Source organism: Canis aureus, chromosome 14 (genome assembly GCF_053574225.1).
Source record: "Canis aureus isolate CA01 chromosome 14, VMU_Caureus_v.1.0, whole genome shotgun sequence".
In the NCBI taxonomy this organism is placed as follows: domain Eukaryota; kingdom Metazoa; phylum Chordata; class Mammalia; order Carnivora; family Canidae; genus Canis; species Canis aureus.
In genome coordinates this window covers 42,441,679-42,462,389 of record NC_135624.1, presented here as the reverse complement: position 1 = coordinate 42,462,389, position 20,711 = coordinate 42,441,679, and the positions used below count along the sequence as shown (strand labels likewise).

The 20,711-nt window shown below is 48.8% G+C and overlaps 1 long non-coding RNA gene across 4 annotated transcripts; it reads right to left on the bottom strand.

Annotated features, from left to right (window-relative positions):
* Positions 1-2,882: 2,882 nt before the first annotated feature.
* On the bottom strand, positions 2,883-13,946 carry LOC144283572 (uncharacterized). 4 transcript variants are annotated; one of them, XR_013352119.1, is made up of 4 exons: positions 13,192-13,946; positions 4,642-4,777; positions 3,569-3,755; positions 2,883-3,320 (listed from the first exon to the last, which is right to left on the bottom strand). It is a non-coding gene; the product is annotated as an uncharacterized LOC144283572 (long non-coding RNA). The 4 variants fall into 4 exon arrangements; XR_013352120.1 differs by having other exon boundaries at positions 3,603-3,755; XR_013352121.1 differs by having other exon boundaries at positions 13,243-13,944.
* Positions 13,947-20,711: the final 6,765 nt, after the last annotated feature.

Here is a 20,711-nt window from a genome sequence, read left to right as displayed (position 1 = left end):
GCGTGAGATATTAAGTAAATGCAAGCGGCTTAATTGTGGATGACTGAAGAGAAGTGGAAGCAGAATCCAGGGCCCATCACATTCAGTCTTGTCCCTGGTTCTTGCCCTTGATCTGGTTTAGAGTATAAATTCATAAAACTGCACCTCCCTCCTTCCAGAAGAAAAACCAGCCCGGTTCCTGTCCAATAGGCACCCCTTTCCGAATTCCTGTTTGCCTTATCAATTTCCTACCAGGGAATCGCGGTTGCTCCCCGCTCAGGGTGGTCTCCGCAGCTACCTATGGGCTCTTTTAATCATACCTATGGATCAATAACCACCAAGCCACAGGCCCCACTGCATTCTCCATCAACTAAGTATCTATAAAGAAAAAAACGACAAGATCCCCCAAGGGTTTATCGGTTTATTGTTGGTTTTTTTTTTTTATTTATTTATGATAGTCACAGAGAGAGAGAGAGAGAGAGAGAGAGGCAGAGACATAGGCAGAGGGAGAAGCAGGCTCCATGCACCGGGAGCCCGATGTGGGATTCGATCCCGGGTCTCCAGGATCCCGCCCTGGGCCAAAGGCAGGCGCCAAACCGCTGCGCCACCCAGGGATCCCTTGTTGGTTTTTTTTAAGCTTTCTATGCCCTGATGTGTAAGTAACCCTTCCCACCTCTTGCACGAGCTAAGCATCCGGGCCCCAGCTACCAGGAATCAATACTTACTCAAATGGCTGCGTCGATATGCACGTTCGGGTGTTCCCTCCAAGGTTACCTGGGCTCCGCAGGCCGCCACTCGTTCCCTGCGTTGTGGCCAATGCCCTTCCGGGGGCGGGAAACCGGCCAAGGCGCCGAGCCTCCCTATGAGGCCACCGGGTATATGTGCAGCCCCGGGAAGCAGCAGCCCTACTGGCAGGAGGGGTCTGTCTGTCTGTCCTCCAGCTCTGAGGACAGCTTCGGCCCTGTGACCGCTCTTCTCTGCTAAATCCGAGCCAAGTTATTGTTTTCCAGCTCGTCGCGCTGTTTCCTTGTGGCTGGAGAGGACTGGCCACCTCCGAGCCCTTACCGTGCCGCCCCAGGAACCGGGGGGCGCGGGCGGGATTCCCAGTCTATGAGCGGGGACACGCAGGAAATATCTCATTATCTATGTATTTCGTGATCTATATGTGTACACATGCATGTGCGTTACCTGACCCGCGTGTGGGCACACATCGTGCCGATACAGTGCGTGTAGAAGTCACGTCCACGCTCACACGCATCGCGGGACTGTACACAGGCACTGTTTTAAGCGCCCTATAAGCATGAGCTCCGTTCTTTCCGAAGCAACCCCAAGGAAACCTGGGAGGCGGGTTCCTTCATCCCCCCGCTTAGAGGCAGAGAGACCGAGCTCAGAAACGTGGGCCGGGAACGGCCGGTGGCCACCGCTGGGTAGGGGGTGGGCCCTTCAAATTCCAGCGAAGGGGCTCCAAGGGGCTCCAGGCCCAATCCGCCAGGCGGGGGGCTCTCACCCTGCGCGGGTGGTGGGGGGTCCAGTCCTGCAGGGACACTGGGCTGGGGGAGGGCAGCTGCAGGCCATGGCCAGCACCCCCGGGGGGCCCGGCCGCTCGGCTCCTGGGTGACCTGGGCGAGCCTGGGCTCCCAGGGGCACAAATATGGAGACGCTCCGTCCCCTCCCCTCGCTGCTCCCAGCTATGCTGCACCCAGCCCCCCCCCCCCCCCCCCGGGTCCTCCATGAGGCCACACCTGGGGCGCGAGGCCATCCTACAGCGCAAACCGACGCTCGCTCAGTTGTCAGAGGCCCAGGCCCGGGTCAAGGTTACGGCGAAGGCCCTTGAGTCTCATTTCCCACCGGCTGTCCCCGCAGGGCCGGGGAGGACATCAGGGTGCAGGTGGTGTTGCCCCGGAGCCTCCCCAGCCCCCACGGCGGCCCCTGCAGAGGGGACAAGCTCAAGGCTCCTTGTGACTCGGGCTGCACTCGCCTGGTGGCTTCCTGCATAGATGCAGCCTTCTGGGCACTGCTCGGCTTCACTCCTGTCCTGGTCCCCAGGAGGCACTGGGGTGCTGGGCCCCTGCCCCCTGAGACCTGCTGCCCGGCACCTGCAGGCCCCTGTGCCTCGTCCCCTGGAGCCCGCAGGCCACCGCGCCCCTGCACCAGGCCCTCTCCAGCCACCCCCTCCCCGCCCCACTTGCTTTTTACAAGATTTTACTTATTTATGTGTGTGTAAGAATCAGAGAGGGAGGGAGGGAGGGAGGGAGGGAGGGAGGGAGGGCAAGTGCACACCTGTGAGAGGGGCAGGGCCAGGCCAGAGAAAACCTGCAGCAGCCTCCGGGCTGGGCGCTGAGCCCCCGTGGACTCCATCCCACCACCCTGAGACCCGGACCTGAGCGCACACCCAGGGTCACACCCTGAGCCCCACACCCCACCCCCACCCCCACGCCCTCCCTTCCCGCTTCTTGGAAGCACCTGGGCTGTGGCCCAGTAGGACCCCGGGGGGCCCCCCCTACCCCACCGGCCCCTCCCCCGGGAGCTCCAGGCTTGGCTCCCCCAGACCCCATCCCTCAAGGCCCTGGGCTTGGGCCCCCCCTCCCCGACTCCATCCCCCGGGAGCTCCAGGCTCGGCTCCCCCCGACCCCATACCCCAGGCTTGGCCCACTCACCCACGTCTCCTCATCCTGCACACCCACCCGCCCACATCTCCTCGCCCTCACACCCAACTCGGCCTTTTGTGAGGGTGAAAATCCTAGGGGCAGGCAGAGCAACAGCGAGGGACCTCCCCAGGGGTCGTCCCTGACAGTGTTGGCTCCTGTTGATACTCAACACATTACACCTGTGTCCCTTATCTTCCTAAGTAAATTAAGATTTCTCTGAAATCAGGAAAGCATCGACCTTTCTTTCCCTCTCATGGCTTCGGGAGCACGCGGTGCCCTGACATGAAAGCTTTGTATTTGTTGAAGAAATGAAAGAATAAGAAAAAACCATTGGATACAGATACCCTGACCGCGTGACCTAATCTCAACAACAGCGAATGTGAGGAGTACGTATTCAGTAAAGTTGCGTGGAAGTGAATAAACTGCGAGCGTCTTAGGTGTGTGACTGGTTTGAGTCAACAAGAGAGTCCCAGGACGAGGGGGTAGGGTCACTGAGAGCAGGACCTGAAGATTAGCATATGGGCACAGACCATATGGCAGGAGTGAAATAAAAGACTATTTGCAAATCTTCTCCTGGTCAAGCTGTTTCTTTCCAAGATTTTCAATCGAAACTGTCTTCTATGAGCGAACAAAGTGAAGCTTCGTGAAGCATGTGTTCAGGTCTGCCTGCAGCTTGGGCATCTCACATCTTACCTGCAAAGGATAATCATAAAATAATAAGACTGGTATCTACGTGTGTGTTGTAGAAACAGGTTTTTTTTTGTTTTTTTTTTTACAGTTGCACATCATAGTTTCAAAAGGCCTTTTTTTAAAAAAAAAAAAACTCAAAGCAATGTCAAGGGATCGATATTCAATCAGTTTGTACAGAATATGATGATGGATTTGAGATCACCAGGGTCTGGAATAGTTTGATGCCCCAAAAGTCAATAATTCTCACTCACTCATTCATTCAACAAGCATCTATTGCATATTTACTGGGCACGAGACATCGGAACGGCAAGACAAAAGACGTAGCTCCTCCTGCGAGACAGCACAGACCCCGTGGGAGCCCACAGTGGAGGCAGGCGGGCTGCCGCGGGAGCACCTGGGGGGCCCAGTGCAGACTCTGGGGGCGTCAGGAGGGCTCTCCTTACAGCAGCGATGAGTGCAGAGTGTTTTGAAGGATGAAATATCAATCAGATGAAGAAAGGGAGACAGAAAAAAAAAAGAAAAGAAAAAGAAAAAGAAAGGGAGACAGAAGAGACAAAACAGAAAACAAAAACACAAAAACACAAAAAGTCCAGTTTTAAATGTGAGCACGACGGGGACACAGACCCGTATGGTCACAGAACCGTGAACCAGGAGTGCGACATGTCCTGCGGGTTCCCGGCTTCCGGCACTTCCAACACCAGAGAAGTGCCACCACCGCCGTCATGGGGTCACCCGCTCCCCCAGCCCTGAGCCTGGCCTCAGCCCTTGGTCCCCCGGGCGGGTTCCCGCCCCCCCCCCCCCCAGCCTGCACATATGGACAAGCTGTGGTTTAGCTCGGCAGGGAGCCTTAAGAAGGTCAAGCTTGGGTCCCGGGGGCCGTGTGTCACCTTCACCAGCGCCCAGCCTCAAGGATGGGTGCGAGGAGAGCAAGCATGGGGCCCATCAGGAAGCCCAGAAGCACCCCCCAGCCTTAACCCCAGAGATCCCACAACCACGACCGCACTCGGTGAGGAAGGGGAGTGCCCGGGCTCGGGAGGCAAGCTGAGCCCCAGGTTTGCTTTCCACGGGGAACTAACTGACGCCGCTTGGCCTCAGTGCCAAGACCCCCGGGAACTCAGGGTCCACGCGGCCCAGTGGCCTGGAGGCTGGGCAAGTTAGCAGAGTGTCCGGGGCAAGAGGGCGGCCGCTGTCGGGCGGTGCCCCTGGGAGGGAAGAGGCCCCCGCAGGGCCGGCGGGCCAGGGAGGAGGCTCCTGCTCTGAGAGGCAGGGCCCCGGCGGGTCTGGGCCAAAGGGTCCGGGCAGGACAGCAGGGCTAAGGACTGACCTTTTAGGATTAGAGTCCTCCCGACAACATCCTGCTCTTGCGCCAGTCCGCATCGAGGCCGTAAGGACAGTCACTGGTGACAGGTGACTCGGTCACTAAGTTGCCATATGAGCTCTGATGTCCCTTTACTGAGAAGCTGCGAGCAGAAAGGACCAGAAGGACCCCTTTTATTGCACCATTTGTGCAAATCAGAGGTCACACTAGGTGCCCCCCTGTTGGTAAAGTTGTCCTGGCTGGAGAGCAGGTCGGGGACGGGAGCCCATCACGCGGCAAGTGGTGCCAGTCACGGGCCACGGTCCCAACACCATGAAGCCCAAGTGCCGGTGCTCAGCCCCAGGCCTGGAAACGGAGGAGTGACCGGGGGCCCCCAGAATTGGACGACTTGGCTTCTTTCCCATCCCACCCCCACTCCCATACTGGCTCTCCCAACGTCAGGACATGAGAGCCCAGGGCCAGGGGCCGAAGGGCAATAGGGGCATGTTCCAGGGTCTCAGTGACTTGGTTACACAATTGCATTTAAAAAAAAAACATATTTGCATTCTTCCTTTGTATGCCTTAATTTCAGATTCGTTTTGTGTATTTTTGCAGATTATTGATTAAATATGACAAAATGAAACATCCTGGGAGAAGCCAAAAACATGCGAGAAGAAGTGCTTTTTCACAATTGTCTATCCTTTTAAATATTATAATTTGTAGTGATTTATTTTCTCATTCTAAATGGATATTCACTTTCATGCCTAATTTTATACGTATGATTTTGAATTCTTTTTTTTTTAGAGGGCTCCCAAAATTGCAAAAGCTTCCGATTTCACAAAACGGGGACGGCCCCTACTATCTAATTATCGTGATGCTAACTTGTCATGCCCAATTTGCTTGCTCATGTCTACAAGTATTTAATGAGTACTTACTATGTGCCAAGCGCTGTGTAAAGGGCTCAGAATTTTTATGTGCTTTTCAGGGCTATTCCTTTATAGGAAACTATCAGAATCTTTTCCTGGTCCATCTGAGAAGTCATGCAAACATCTAGAATTCAGTACGTGAGAAATATTTCCTAAATGTGCGTATCTCTTGGAAACGCTTTTAACTACAAGAAGTACAGTTAAAGTGGAACTATATGGAGTCTGAGTTTTCCTCAAAGTTGGAAATCTCCCAGGTTACATATGCTAAAAACACTTTTTTTTTTTTTGCAAGTCAGTTTTAATTTGGTCGATTGTGTATAATGACCTAAATTTTCTTTAGAAACTAGATGAACAGAATTCTGGGATTATGCGATAGTTAATATTCGTTTTTTAAAAAGAAGCACACGGACTCCCCTGGCATGTATTAGTCAAATATAATTTCCATGCAAAAGAAACGTTAATTAGAAGTTGAACTGTGGGCAGGCGGGTGGCTCAGTCGGTGCAGCGCCCGCCTTCAGCTCAGGTCAGCATCTCCGGGTCCTGGGACGAGCCCCACACCGGCTCCGTTTAGCGGGGAGTCTCCCTCTGCCTCTGCCCCTCCCTACTCCGCTCATGCTCCACGCGTGATCTCTCTCACGCGTGCGCTCTTTCTAATAAATAAATAATCTTTATTTTTTTTCTAATAAATAAATAATCTTTAAAAGGAAAAAGCAGTTGGACTGTATTTACACGATATCCAGTAGTGTTTACTGTAACAACACGGGTAGTAGATCCCTCCTCCTAATATGTATGTGACTTTTTTATACACAGTCAATCCAACTTGCACATAATAGGTTTTTTTAAGATTTTATTTATTTATTCGTGACACAGAGAGAAAGGCAGAGGCAAGGCAGAGGAAGAAGCAGGCTCCATGCAGGGAGCCCAACGCGGAACTCGATCCCGGGACCCCGGGGTCACGCCCTGGGCCAAAGGCAGGCGCTGAGCCGCCGAGCCACCCAGGCTGCCCTGCATATAATAGTTTTATCTCCTTTCCTGTGGTTTTGCTGGACTCGTAGCCCTGTGGCCCATCTTTGCTCACTGGCCTATCTGTCACGCCTGGGATGGTGCCTGGCACACGGGACACACTCAGGATTTGTTGGACGAGCAAATGAGCCATTTCATAACTTTCTATTCAGGAAATAGGCGTGAGTTTCACCTTTGGTTGTTCCAAAACACCACTTACCACATCTTTCCCCGGATCCCTTTCTCCGCGCCCAGCGCCGGCTTGGGAAGCATCATCGAGCACAGCGCGCCAGGCTAGCGTGGGTGCGTCACGGTGTTTCTCACTCTCTGCTGAGGTCCAGCGCAGAAAGACAGCCTTCCCGCTTTGTCGTCATCCAGCCAATCTGTCCGTCCAAATTCGTGAATTCCAGCGGCCTCCTAACACGGATGCCGAGTTCTGATTGTGAAATGCCAGGCACACAAATAATGACGGAAGCGGCTGATCGCCTTAACAAGGCCTAATAGCCCTTTCCTGGGGCTCAGCAGTCTCTGGCTGAAGTACTTACACTTTGATGATAGTGAGTGATTATTACCTTATCAAGAATCATCTTATGTCAGCCTTGTTTTCCTTCTGGACACAAAAAAGTCCCCATTAATCCTCAAATCACCCACACTTCATCGTTCTCTCATTTACATCCACTCTGCGACTGCTCTGCTTCGTTCTTTCTGGCTCAGAACACTCGTTCTGGTCCAGAACATTCATATGGTGACCATATTGACAGACCCCGAATTTAAATTCATGTTCTGACAACCAGTGTTTTGCATTTGTGAATTTATTTTTAGAAGCCTCAGAAATTAGAAAAAAATAACTTTTACGAGTTATGCATTTAACCCATTGCCTTTTACCAACACGGGTACATGTATGTGGGGCTTAATTAAAAATTCTGCAAAAAAATTACAGACGGATTAATATGATTTTACTTTAGTACAATTTCATCATCTCTGTCAAAGCTGATGACAGGGTCTGTGCCCATTTGTAGAATTCAACATGTGAAGTTAGAAATTTTTTTTTTTCCAAACAGCTCTTGGAAAGTCTAATTCACTTGATTACCAAGAGAGATTTTTATATCAATTATTTTAGTAATCCTCCAAAAACTGTCAGCAAAAATGATCTCATGAACTGGAACCATATACCATGTGGCATGAAACCCTGGAATAGTACGATGTTTCTCCATGGAAATCTTTCTGTGGAATTTTGTTTTCTTCTGCTTCCACTCAGCAAACAACTATTCAAGCGAGAGTTTAAGGATCCCATTTTGAAAAGTCTTTGCAGCAACAGAAAACAAAATATCCCAGAAATTATTCCCTGCTTTCCTCAGATAATCCTTTCCAGGGCCTTTTAACAAGTTTTTGTCGTTTTTTCCAAGTGAAGCAAAACCGTTCAAGGCTTTTCAATATATTCCTTCTCAAGGCGGGTAATTCTACTCCCATCCCCTCAGCCGTTTCACCAAATCCACATCACAACAAATAGTTAACATTACTGGCGATTTTCTTCTGAAATTCTTTTATTTTTAGAAGGAAACCATATTTTTATCTTTCTCTTCAATTCTGATTAAAATGCAAAGATTCACATGGAGAAACTTTATGCTTCTCCATTTTTAAAAAAAGTGTCATGGAAAATTGCAATGGCCTTGTTTTGATTTAGGGTCTTCGGAAAATGTCTTGACAATGGAACTTTTTCAGCTGATAAAAACAAAGCACGTGATGATCGAGACATTATTAGTATTCTTCTGAGAACAGGCATCCGTATCAGAAATCTTATGTTTGAATAGGACGAGATTTGTCTTTGATAAAATCACACAATTATTTCAATGTCTTCACTCGTATTATAGAAATGTAACAAATTTTGAATAATTTTACAATAACAACTTCTGCATCAATTGAAAAAATCTGATGAATTATTAATACAGTCGTTGCAAATGTGTGCCATGTAACTGATCCTTACCAAGATTCTGATATCGCCATTATTGGGAAAGAATCTCAAAGCTGGCATTAGAAATATCACAGGACACCCTGACAGGCTAATCAACAAGGCTGCGAGGCTGAGACCAGGGGAAAGATGGTCATTTAATTGGCCATTTCAGTCACCTGGCAAGAATTTTCACACTAATTTCAGTGTTTTCATTTAAATATCTTATCAACTAGTTGTGCATCATGAATCACAACAGCATGTTCAGGAGACATTTAGAAATTACTATTATATGCTGGGGAAGTACTATGGATAGTGGTTGAAAGAACGGGCCCTGGATGGAAATTGCTGGGGTTCAAATCCCATTTCAGCCACTCCTTAGTCAGGAGATACTGGTCATGTGACTAAATCCTGCTCCGTGCCTCGGTTTGTTGTTGATATTAATAACACTGTATTTGAAGAGTTATTACCAGGCTTAACCAAATTACTACTTGCATAGGGCTTAGAACAGTGCCTGGCAGGGACGCCGAGGGGTCTTCGGCTCAGGGCGTGACCCCGGGGTCCTGGGATGGGGCCCCGCATCAGGCTCCCTGCGTGGAGCCTGCCTCTTTCTCTGGGTCTCTCATGAATAAATAAATAAAATCTTTAGAACAGTGCCTGGCACATAGTAAGCGCCATATACGCATTTAAGTATATTTATGGCTAGATGAGTAGATCATGATTCTAAGATCCAATGTCTCACACAATACGAGCAGAGTTCTCTTGAGCTTCCGGAACAAGGACGTTTTTCACAGTTGTTCATCTTTTTGTTTGTGCAGGCGAAAATTTGGATTTAAACAATATGAAAATTAGCCTAGACGTACAATCCACATATTTGAAACTATGATTGTGCCTTGTGATATGAAAAGCAATGCTTGGGCTTCCTGTTTTATTCTGTTTGGTGTTTTTCTGGCCATAAATTCTGTTTCAGCAGAATTCTATTTTCCGTAACACCAAAGAGCAAGCCGATCCCTGATTGACTATGTGAAGTTGCAACAGCCCCACAGAGGATCCCAGTGAAGACTTGAAGAAAATAAGCACTGGAACAGGTAAATGCAGGAAAGCAACAATTTGCATCAATAAGCACGGAGAACACGTCCTCACAGGGTAACGGGGAGATAACAGGCTGCGGAGCACTGGTTGAGCACACGCGTCCCTGTGCAGGCGACGGTCAGGGCTGTGGCTCTGCTCTCTGTTAGGTCTTGGAGGGATCGAGCATCTTCCATCCCAACAGGTCACCCTCAAACTCCAGCCCTGCTCCGCACACTGCAGAGCCCTAACATCCGGATCCAGCGTCTGGTTCTGGAAACCACCTCCCTCTCGGCCACGAGAGCTGTCTCACTCCGTTCCACAGATGGCATCAGGCTGTGACAAACCAGAGGCCACAGGTCCAGCCGAGTGCCTGATGATGTTGGCTTTTTGTTTTCTCCAGCCCACAAGAGTGACTTTTACATATTTAAAGGGTCGAAAAAATAATCAAGAGAAGAATACTACTTTTGTGACAGGGGAAAAGAGCTCTGACGCTCACATTTCCCAGGACCTCTGTCGTTTTGTTAGCACACAGATGCGGTAGACAGAAGTCCAAGGTAGTCAGCCCCCCGTATTCCCACTCCCTCTGTAATCTCTCCTTCTCTCAAGTGTGGGTGGGACCTGTGACTATGATGAGGTGCCCCCCCACCCCCCCCCCCGCCCCAGGATTATGTTACCTTGCATAGCAAAGGTGAGGGGATGTGATATTTTGTAGGTGTAATGAAGGCCTTCAATCCGTTCATTGTGAAGTAACCAAAGGAAGACAGCCTTGGGCGGGCCCGCCCTAACCGGATGAGCCCTTAAAGGACGCCTTAGGCCTTCCCCAAGTGTCCGGCTGAGATGAGTAAGATGAGTAGAGAGCTCATGTGTTGCTCTCAAGCAGCCGTGAGTTAGACGGACAAGGTCCTGCATCCCACCAGCGGGCCCTTGAGCTTGGAAGAGGATCCCAGGACTCGGATGAGACTGCAGCCCTTGAAACACCTTGATGGTAGCCCGAGCAGAGGACCCAGTTGAGCGGACTCCTGACCTACGGAAACTGTGAGGCCATAAATGCGCATGGTTTTCAGCCACTAAGTCTGTGATGATTTATGACACAGCAAGAAAAGCGGTATGGTGGCCGTGCCCATTTACTGACCTATCGTCTGAGACACTTCTGGGGCTACAGGAGCGGAGTTGAGTGGCTGCGACAGACTGGACAGCCCACAAAACATGAGACGTGTACAGAAAAAGTCTGCAAACTTATGACGCAGCATCATCCATACCAACCGCCCACAGCCATGTAACACGCATCGGTCGGCGGTTCCATTTAGCAGGATGGAGGCTGAAGACGGAACAGATGTCCTGTTAAACCACTTTGTTGTAAACCGGCAACCAACGTAACGTCGTACGTCAACCAAATCCGATAATTAAAAAAAATAATAATAATAAGTAAATAATAAAAGAAAAGTTTAGGGGGCACAATTAGGAAAACATTGCCTAAAAAGGGTTGTGAGGTCCGTGGTTTCCTGGGTCCTCGCCACACACACTACAAGCGCCTCCTCATTCGTATGTACTATGGATTCACGCAGGATTCGACTTCTTGGGTGAAAAAAAAAAATAACAGGGGTCTGGCTGTGAGCAAAGTGTGTCCTGCTGGCTGAGGCACAAGCACCGCACCCGCGACCGCGACGCCTCCCTCCGGAGCTCTAGTCCTGAACGGGCTTGCGACGGGCCTGGGGCCCCGTCTAGTCCCCGTAGTCGCCGGCAGCCAACAGGCCAGGGGCTCGTTCTGGACTGCCAGCAGCCCCGAGCGCCAGACAAACTAGCCACGCGGGGCTCGACAGGGAGCGCCCACGTGCGCGGCACGGGGGGTGGGCCACGCGGGCCTTTGCGTCGGCGCCCTCGGCTGGTTCTGCACCTGCAGGTGCCCCCCGCCGCCCCCATGGTCATACCCGGGTCCCTCCCACCTCTCCGCTGTCCTGCCACGGCCCGGGCCCTGCTTGCCAGCGGGGGGCCAGCAGAAACCGGGCAGAGGGGACGGCAGGGACAGAGGGGATGGAGGGGACGACGGGGAAGGAGGGGATGGAGGGGACAGCGGAGACGTAGGGGACGGAGGGGATGATGGGGACAGAGGGGACGGTGGGGACAAAGGGGACAGAGGATGGAGGAGGATGGCAGGGACAAAGGGGACAGAAGGGACGGAGGGGATGGAGGTGATGGGGGGGTTGGAGGGGATGGAGGGGACAGTGGGGATGGCAGGGACAGAGGGGACCAAGGGGACGGAGGAGACAGAGGGGATGGCAGGGATGGAGGGGACGGCAGGGATGGAGGGGATGGCAGGGATGGAGGGGATGGAGGGGACGGCGGGGACAGAGGGGACAGCGGGGACAGAGGGGTCGGAGGGGATGGCGGGGATGGAGGGGTTGGGGGGGACAGAGGGGATGGCGGGGACGGGCCCCTAGATGAGGTCCCGGAGCCAAGGGCTGGGGTCTGAGCGGGGCTTGCGACCCTTCCTGGACCCTAGTGACCAGGCCTGCTTCAAAGCCAGCGGCCGCCTGGAAGGGTCAGCGGCGCGTCCCAACCGTGGGCAGACTCTGCACAGGACTCTGGTCCCGGCTGGTCACGGGGGACAGGCCCCTGCGTGTCCGCCTCCCTGGCACTTCCCGGGCGCCGGAGCTGACAAGCCCTTCCCCTTCCCTCCACCACAGAGGAGGAGCATCCATCCTTCCTTCTGTCCACGGGGAAGATGCAGCTGAGGCCTGGTCCCCGTCCCTCCACCTGAACCCTCACCCCCGGCCCCTTCCTGTCAGCCCGTAACCATGTCCAAGCTTCACCCGATGGATTCTTCTGATTCCCCTGATCTCGCGCCCTCACCTCAGCCGCCACCTTCTCCCCTTTTTGCAGCCGAACATCCTCGAGGAGGGGCCCACGCTGCCCGCCGCTTCCACCCACTCTTCAGGGAGCAGAGCTGCGGTCGACCTCGGGCTCTGGCCCCTCGAAGCCCTTGAGCCCCACCCCACACGGGCCGTAAACGCCGCCCTCCTGCCTTCTCCACACAGCCTCTCCCCTTGGACTTCCCTGGATCTTTCTCTCCTATCTGCCCCGCCCCCACGTTCCGGCAGCGGGTCGTGGCCCTGGTCTCCCCCACTGGCAGCCCGGCACCACCCCTACGGGGCTGAGCTTCTACGTCTCTACTCGTGTTCGTCAAGTTACGGTCTCCGCGGGGACTAAACGTTCAGACCCCGGGGCCTAACCCAGGCCTCCCGCCGTGGAGCCTCTGAGCCGAGGACCCAGGAATCTGAATCTGAATTGTTAACCGTCTCCTCCAGATAATTCTTACACACAGTCAAGTTTGAGACCCACAGCTCCAGACCCCTGTGTCCAGCTGCGTATCGGAGATTCCCACTCGGGTGTTTCAGGGGCACCCTAAGTGCATCTCCTGCGTGGTGGACACTCCTCGCGTTCACGAACATCCAGTCGCCCTCCTTCCTGGGCACACGGAAGCTGGCCCGTCACAGACCCGTTTGCAGTCCGGGGCTGTACGGTGACTCCCTCTGCCCGGGGGGTTGTGAATGACAGTGACATATGTCCCCTGCAGGCTGAGGGACTGAGTGCCACAGTTCTCTTCCACTGCCCTGGCCACCTAGAGGTCACCTGGAGGTCTGGAAGTCGTGCCGAGATAACAGAGCCCCGGGTTTCTCTCACCGCTTCAAGGCGTGCTGCTCCAGAGAGCCGCCAGATGCACAACAGACACTATGTGAGCGCGGACTAAATCCCTACTGGGTTAGTCGCTGAGACTCCGCGATGAATTTATGGGAGGGGCACGAGGCGGCTCATCCAAGATGGAGTCGACTTGCTCCTCTCTCTGGTGTTCTCACTCCACCCAACCGACTGGACAGAAACTTCACGTCGGCAGTGAGCAGACGCTCGCATCCATTTTCCATGATTTCTTGGGAGTAGTCGTCTACCCTCCAGAGGGGGGCAATATTGGAGAACTCTTCAAGTCAGGGTCTCCCCCATCCTCTAATACGTAGTAGACGTACTAGGCGGCCTTATTGGTGGGATCCGTTGAACCACCTTTACCGTCACTTACTTTACGTGTCCAGTCCACACACTCCACTTTAACCCTTACTTGGCCTGGTCCGAGCTCAGTTGACAGAGAACTGAAAAAGGAAGTATGAAACTGATGTCATCCCTAGACCTAAAGAGACGGACACCAAGCTGTCTTGCTTTCCACAGGGTTCCCAGCACGCAGCTTACGGAAAATAAAAACATTTGTTGACTCATTGACCAGCTCCATTTCATTACTATTTGCTGAGATCCTGGAATTTCCGTTATAGTTCAGCTGTTTACAGAGAAGAGAGTACAGGTCTATCGTGTAAAATCTGGGTCAAAAGGCCCCAAGCTTCCTCTTCCAGCCATACTCCCCCATGCCCAACTCATTTCCTTTCTCAGGCACCAGAGAAGTAAAAGACGGCCCACAATATTCCTCCATGCTCCCCACCTCCTTTTCTTTCTCTTCCTTACAGGCTGATTTTATACACTTGGGTTAAGGACACCGTCTGCTCACGGCTTTGTCTACGTCAGTCCAAACGTTGGTACTCCCATGTTTGTGAAGCCTTCTGCATCTTGTTACGTGGTGCGTCGTTCTACTCTAGAATCCTTCTGTTCTTATCTTTTAATAATTTAAACTAAAAGCTGACCTTGTGTCATTTTCTTCCTTGGTTTAAATTCCCCTCACTCTGTTTTTGCTGGGTCCTGTCGGGCAATATTTGCATGTTTACTTATTTCAGTAGTTCATTTAAACATATTTCATGAGGGCCCACAAAGTGCCAGGCATTGAGCTAGATGGAGGGGAAAAATGGTGAACAAAGACCAATGAAGTGCCTGCCCTGAAAGAATTTATGGTCTACATGGGGCAGCAGGCAGGTTAACTAATTTATTGCACTAACGAAAGCAAAATTACAAACAGAGAAAAGAGCGTTGGGAAAAGAACAGGATCCTATGCCTGCAGTTTAGCAAAGTTATCTGACAGAGACCGAAGCCACCAGAAAGGGCTTCCCAAGAAGATACAAAGGAAGGGGGGCGTGCAAGGAAGGCTACAGATGGGGGTACATGTCCAAGGACTCCGCAAGGAACTGAACAAAGGTTAGTGGCAAAGCTCAGAGGAGCATGAACGTGGCTCAGGGAAGGTTCGGGGGCAAAGGAGTGGGGGTATGATCAGACCCATATTTTGAAAGGATGCCTTGAACTTCAGTATGAAGAACAGAGAGCAAAGGGCTGTGGCTAGTGAATATGGGGGGCGCCAAGGCAGGAGGCTAATCCATCTTTCCTGGCAAAGATGATGATAAATTGGTCTCGGGCATGTCAGTGGAGAAGGAAAAAGGTGATCCATCTGAAAAATATTTGAAAGGTAAAAGAATTGATAAACCTCGTATGACAGCTTGCATGCACCCGGCGCTCTTCGCTCTTCTAAACATCCTACAGCTGTGCTGTCGGACGCCGTGGCCACCAGCCACTCATGGCTATAAGCACATGGGATGAGGCTGGTCCAACCTGAGTTGTGCAGTAAATATAAATTACAGATGCCGAAGAGTCAGACAACTAATGTAAAATATCTCATTAATAATTTTGTATTAATTACACATTGAAACTATATTTTGGATGTACTGGATTAAATGAAATATATTATTACAATTAGTTTCACCTATTCCCCTTTTCTGGGTTTTCATGAGGCTACCAGAACATTTTGAATTACATATATGGCTCATTGGTCTCTTCCGTTTGACAGCACAGCTCTAGATACATCAACTTTCTTAATTCGGCCAACACCCCCTTCAATCTGAATACCACTTACTGCAAACTGAGGCATGGGGACCCCAGCTGTAAATGGCCACCAACGAGCAAAAAGAAAACTAAGATTTGAACTCATATAATCCAGTTCTAAAATCAATGCTTAACCACTACACTTGCACTGTCTCTTGGAAGGATATGATGCTAAACACCTCAAATTTCTAGCTTTTGCTATAGTAGCCTAAAAACTGTTTTTTGTAATTGGCACACATGGGATGCTAATTACAAAAATTAGCTCAATATCCCTTTTTTTTCTTTTACTTTTTAAAAAAGATTTATTTAGGGACACCTGGGGGGCTCAGTGGTTGAGTGTCTGCCTTGGGCTCAGGTCATGACCCCAAGGTCCCGGGATCAAGTCCCACATCAGGCTTCTCACAGGGATCCTGCTTCTCCCTCTGCCTGTGTCTGCCTCTCTCTGTGTCTCTCATGAATAAATAAATAATATATTTAAAAAAAAAACATTAAAAAGATTTTTAAAAGATTTATTTAGTGGAAAGAGAGAGACAGCAAGCATTAGTGGAGGGAGAGGAAGAGGAAAAGAGAGAAACTCAAGCTGACTTCACATTGAGCATAGAGCCTGATAATGGGGATTGATCCTAGGACCCTGAGATCATGACCTGAACCAAAATCAAGAGTTAGCCACTTAACCACCTGAGCCACCCAGGTGCCCCTCAGTATCTTTTTAGTATTTTTGCTACTAATGCACTCTTTTGTGTCTAAATACCGATTATGTTCCATGCCTTGACTCATAATAATTATCTCCTATATGGTCACAAGCCCTGGGGACAAATCACAAGTCTCCTGGCTATGCAGTCATAACTGGAGAATGAAAGGCTAGTCTCCTCTTCCTTCAGAACATCCTGTCCTGACCTGTGGGTCTCTTGAGGTCCCTGTTAGGATGAGTGGAGGGAACAGTCTCAAACACTTCACCCCCTTAATGCTAACTCCTCACTCTTAATCCTCGCTTTATATTGACTAGGGTCATTTGAAAGGAGGCAGGTGGTAGTAGGGCCAGGCCAAACATACCTCTTGGCAATTCTTGTAAGCCCCAGAGGGAGGAGATCATCCCTCAATAATAGCACATTTCCAACATGGCCTATTGGGCTTTAGCTGCAATTCTAGGACAATGGGGAAAGTTCTAGTACATTTTTGCATAGACTTCAGATGAACATTCTATTTACAGCCAAATTGTGTGTACCTTTAAACTAACAAAGAGCACAAAAACAAAAATAAGAGGCAAAACATAAAAAAAGAATAAAATGAAGCAAATTCAAAGTATAAAGCAAAAAAAAAACCCCAAAAAAATATAAAACAAAATATTTAGTACAAATAAATCATAAACTTTTAATAATATTTTTAAATTTTAAAATAAATTTTATGATCATGATTATGATTATGATTAGGGCACCTGAGTGGCTCAGTCAGTTAAGCATCTGACTTTGCTTAGGTCCTGGTCTCAGGGTCCTGAGGTGGAGCCCCTCAATGGGCTCCTGCTCAGCAGGAAGCCTGCTTGTCCCTCTCCCTCTGCTTCTGCCCCTCCCCTTGCTTGTGCTTGCCATCTCTCAATTAAATAAATAAAATATTTTAAAAATTATTATAAAAGCTTACTGTGCGTCTAGCACTATTCTAAATTACATGTATCATCTCATTTAATCTTTGCAACAATGATATAAGATTAATTCTTTTACTCTTGGCATTTTATAGTTGAGTCTATTTTATGTTGATAACAACCTAAGTTTGATATCATTGTAAAGCTCTCCTCCCAAGGTTTTACGTGTTTAAGATCATATTTTGTATCTTTTTATCTTGTGCATCCCTTAAGTAATTATTGTAATTATAGTTATTTTTTACTACTTTTTTCTTTTAACCTTCATGCTAGCTTTAAAAGATTACTCCACTACCTTTACTATATTTGCCTTTCCAGTGAGATTTCTTCTTTCATGTGTTCTTGTTACTAATTAGCACCCTTAATTTTCAGCTTAGAGAAATCCCTTTGCTGTCTCTTATAAGGTCAGTTTAGTGGTGATGAAGTCCTTTGGCTTCTGTTTGTCTGGAAAACTCTTCATCTCTTCTTCATTTTTGACTGATAACCACCAAGCAGAGAATTCTTGGTTGGAAGCCTTTTTTTTCTATTTCAGCGCATTGAATATATCATACTGCTCTCCTGTGGCCTGCAAAGTTTCTGCTGAAAATTCTGTTGCTAGTCTTACAAAGGTTCCCTTGTATGTGACGAGTTGTTTTTCTCTGGCTGCTTTTAAGATCCTCTCCTGGTCCTTAACCTTTAACACTTGAATTATATGTCTTCTTGTGGGTCTCTTTGGATTTATCTTATATAAAACTCTCTGGGATTCCTGGATCTGGATGTCTGTTTCCTTTCCCATGTTAAGAAAGTTTTAAGCCATTATTTCTTCAAATAAGATTTTTGGTTCTCTTTCCCTCTCCCTTTAGTTGCCTGGGGACCCTATGATGGAACATCTGATGTTGCCCTGCAAGTCAATATTTTCATCTGTTCTCATCCTTTTAGCTTTTTTGCTGCTCTGATTGGTTGAGTTCCACTGTTTTGTCTTTTTGTTGACTGATTCTTTCTTCTGCTTCATCTGGTCTGCTGTTGAATCCCTCTAGTATATTTTTTTACTTCGGCTATTGTATTCTTCAACTCTATGACTTCTTCTATTTGGCACTTTCTTATATTATTCATCTCTTTGATGAAGTTCTCACTGTGTTCATCCTTGACTCCCCAGGTTTGATCAGCATATTTATGACCACTAATTAGCACACTTTAACACTTGAATTGTTTATCTCTATTTCATTAACTTTGTTTTCCCCAGAGGTTTTATCTTGTTCTTTCATTTGGAGCATATTCCTCTACTTCCTCACTTTGCTTGACTCTCTATGTTGGTTTCTATTTGGTAGATGAAACAAATACCTCTTCCAGTCTTGGAGAAGTGGCCTTGTATAGGAGATGACCCTGGTTTAACCCTGCCTCAGCTCTTGGTTTTCTCCCAAACCTCTGTGCTTTTCCAAGTAGCCTATTACATCTTCAATAGCTATCAGTGGCTGAGAATGTGCCGAAACCTGTCAATGTCCCAAAGGGGAGGATCTCAGCATGGATTTATTTATTTATTTATTTATTTATTTATTTATTTAGGATCTCAGCTTTAGATTCAGGCTGACTAAAACCAGACCCTCAGGCATCAACTTTCTGAAGTGTGCAGATATATACAGTCCTATAGGTCTACAAGTGCAAGCCCCATTGGCCACCAGAGCCAGGGATCTGGAGGTGTCCCCTGAGCAGCAGTCACATAATTTGTGAAGAGTATATAAACTCTTTTCTGGGTGATACTGGTGAGGTGAAGCAGGTCAGAGGGAAAGCAGCAAGATGGCATCCACAGCCTATGTTCTTTGAGAGCAATTCCAGAAGCCACTAAATGTGTGCCAAACCTGAATCTTGCACCTCATACCAAAACTCCAAGACAAGTGTCTTTCACAGAAATAATGGGGAGTGTACCATGGTCTGCCGTCTGTGCAGTGCCATAGGGATGATAGCCTGCCTGCCAAGAACCATCCCTCTGATTGTCACAGTCTCTTGGGGCCCAGGAATGCAAGTGCCCCTGGCCACCAGAACCAGGCAATTAAGGGGCATCCCCCCAGGTGGCAACTGCAAAAACTTGAGCTCCAGACACAAAAAGTAGAGCACCAAAATCATGTAACACTCCCTCCAGGACACGCTGGCACTCTGGAGCACAGCAGAGGGTGAGCATGAAGACAGCACCTGCTCGGGGGGAAAAAAAAAAAAAAGACAGCACCTGCTCTTCAAGGGCTCTGGAAAGGATTACAGTCCACCTCAAGATGCATGCCTAATCAGAAGCCTACCCCTGGTTGCGTTCATGATGGTAAGCTAATAGGCCTCCATCACAGAAAAAACAAATTTCCTGGGTTGGTTGCTTCTTACTATGCCTTAGGATGGTAGATGTTTAAGAAATGTTTCTTGGCTGGTTACAGTCCTATGGAATTCATAAGCATAAGTCCCACTGGCAACTAAAGCCAGGCAATATAGAGGTGTCTCCTGACATAAGTCAGAAAGATCACGGTGCCAGACAGACGTAGGAGTTCCTTTCCAGGAGACATGGATTATTATGTTCCTACAGGGCCAGGAACACAAGCTTTTCTGGCCTCTGCTGGCAGGTGATCAAGAGGCATCCCCTGGACTACTTTTTAATAGCTTTGGTTATAAGTCACAATAAAAGCAGCCTTGAACTAAGCCCAAGGCCTACTCCACATATGTGCCAATCTTCCTTCTCCCTCTGCCTGGGCAGACATTGCTAATGGATCGTAGCATTCTTTCCTGCCAAGGCCAAATGTGCCCCCATAATTCTCAATACCGTACTTTAGGTGGCTACCATCATCCAGCCATCCATCCAGCCATCCAACCAGAGTTAGTGAGAAAAGTTGGAAGTAACTTGCCAACCCTAACCAAGACTGAGTTTTATGCAGAAGATAGAAATACTAAACAACTCCAAGCTAAAGGAATTAGGAAACCCAAATCCTTTTGTGTTGCCACTACTTTTCAAACCAGAGAAGGCATACAATAAAGAATATGGCTATGTGTCGGCTATCTCACTTTAGATTTTGATTGTTTTCATGGATTTCCCATCCTGCATCTATTTTAAAGTTTTATCTCCATTTCCAAGGTGTCTCTGATTCATTCTCTTTTCATATCCTCTTAAACATGGTGGCCATTCAGTGGCTAGATCTGGCCTCTCCACCTAAGAGCACTTCGCCTCCATTTTAGACCTTCCAACATTTAATATCCTCTCAGTGTCACCATCAATAGAGCTGTGAGTGAGCTCAACCTTTCCCTGGAAGTGGTGATTTAATGTGTGAATTATACAGTTATTAGAATGGGTGTCAGGGAAACAGTGTAATATATGTAATGTGGAGGCTGATAGGGCCGGAGGAGCTGAAAACGTCTGGATGATTTCTGGCACTTCTTTTAATGCTATGTCGGTTATTCTTATGACCAATCATTCAAAGCTGTCTATTACCTTCTAATAATAATAATAATATTTTTCACTTAACGTTGCACCTTTCACCAGAGGATTTCAAAGAGCTTTGCAAACATTCATTAGCACTTTATGAAGTGGGCAGGTAATATATAAATACCAAGTCACATGTCCCTGAATAGAAGCCATTAATAGTTCCCTTGACACCACATTCAGGTTAGGGCAGAAACAAAATAAGACCATATAAATGAAAAGTCAGGCATCATCATTATTGGCGTTTACTGGGCATTCACAGAATCCTACCAGAGATAGGCCTCA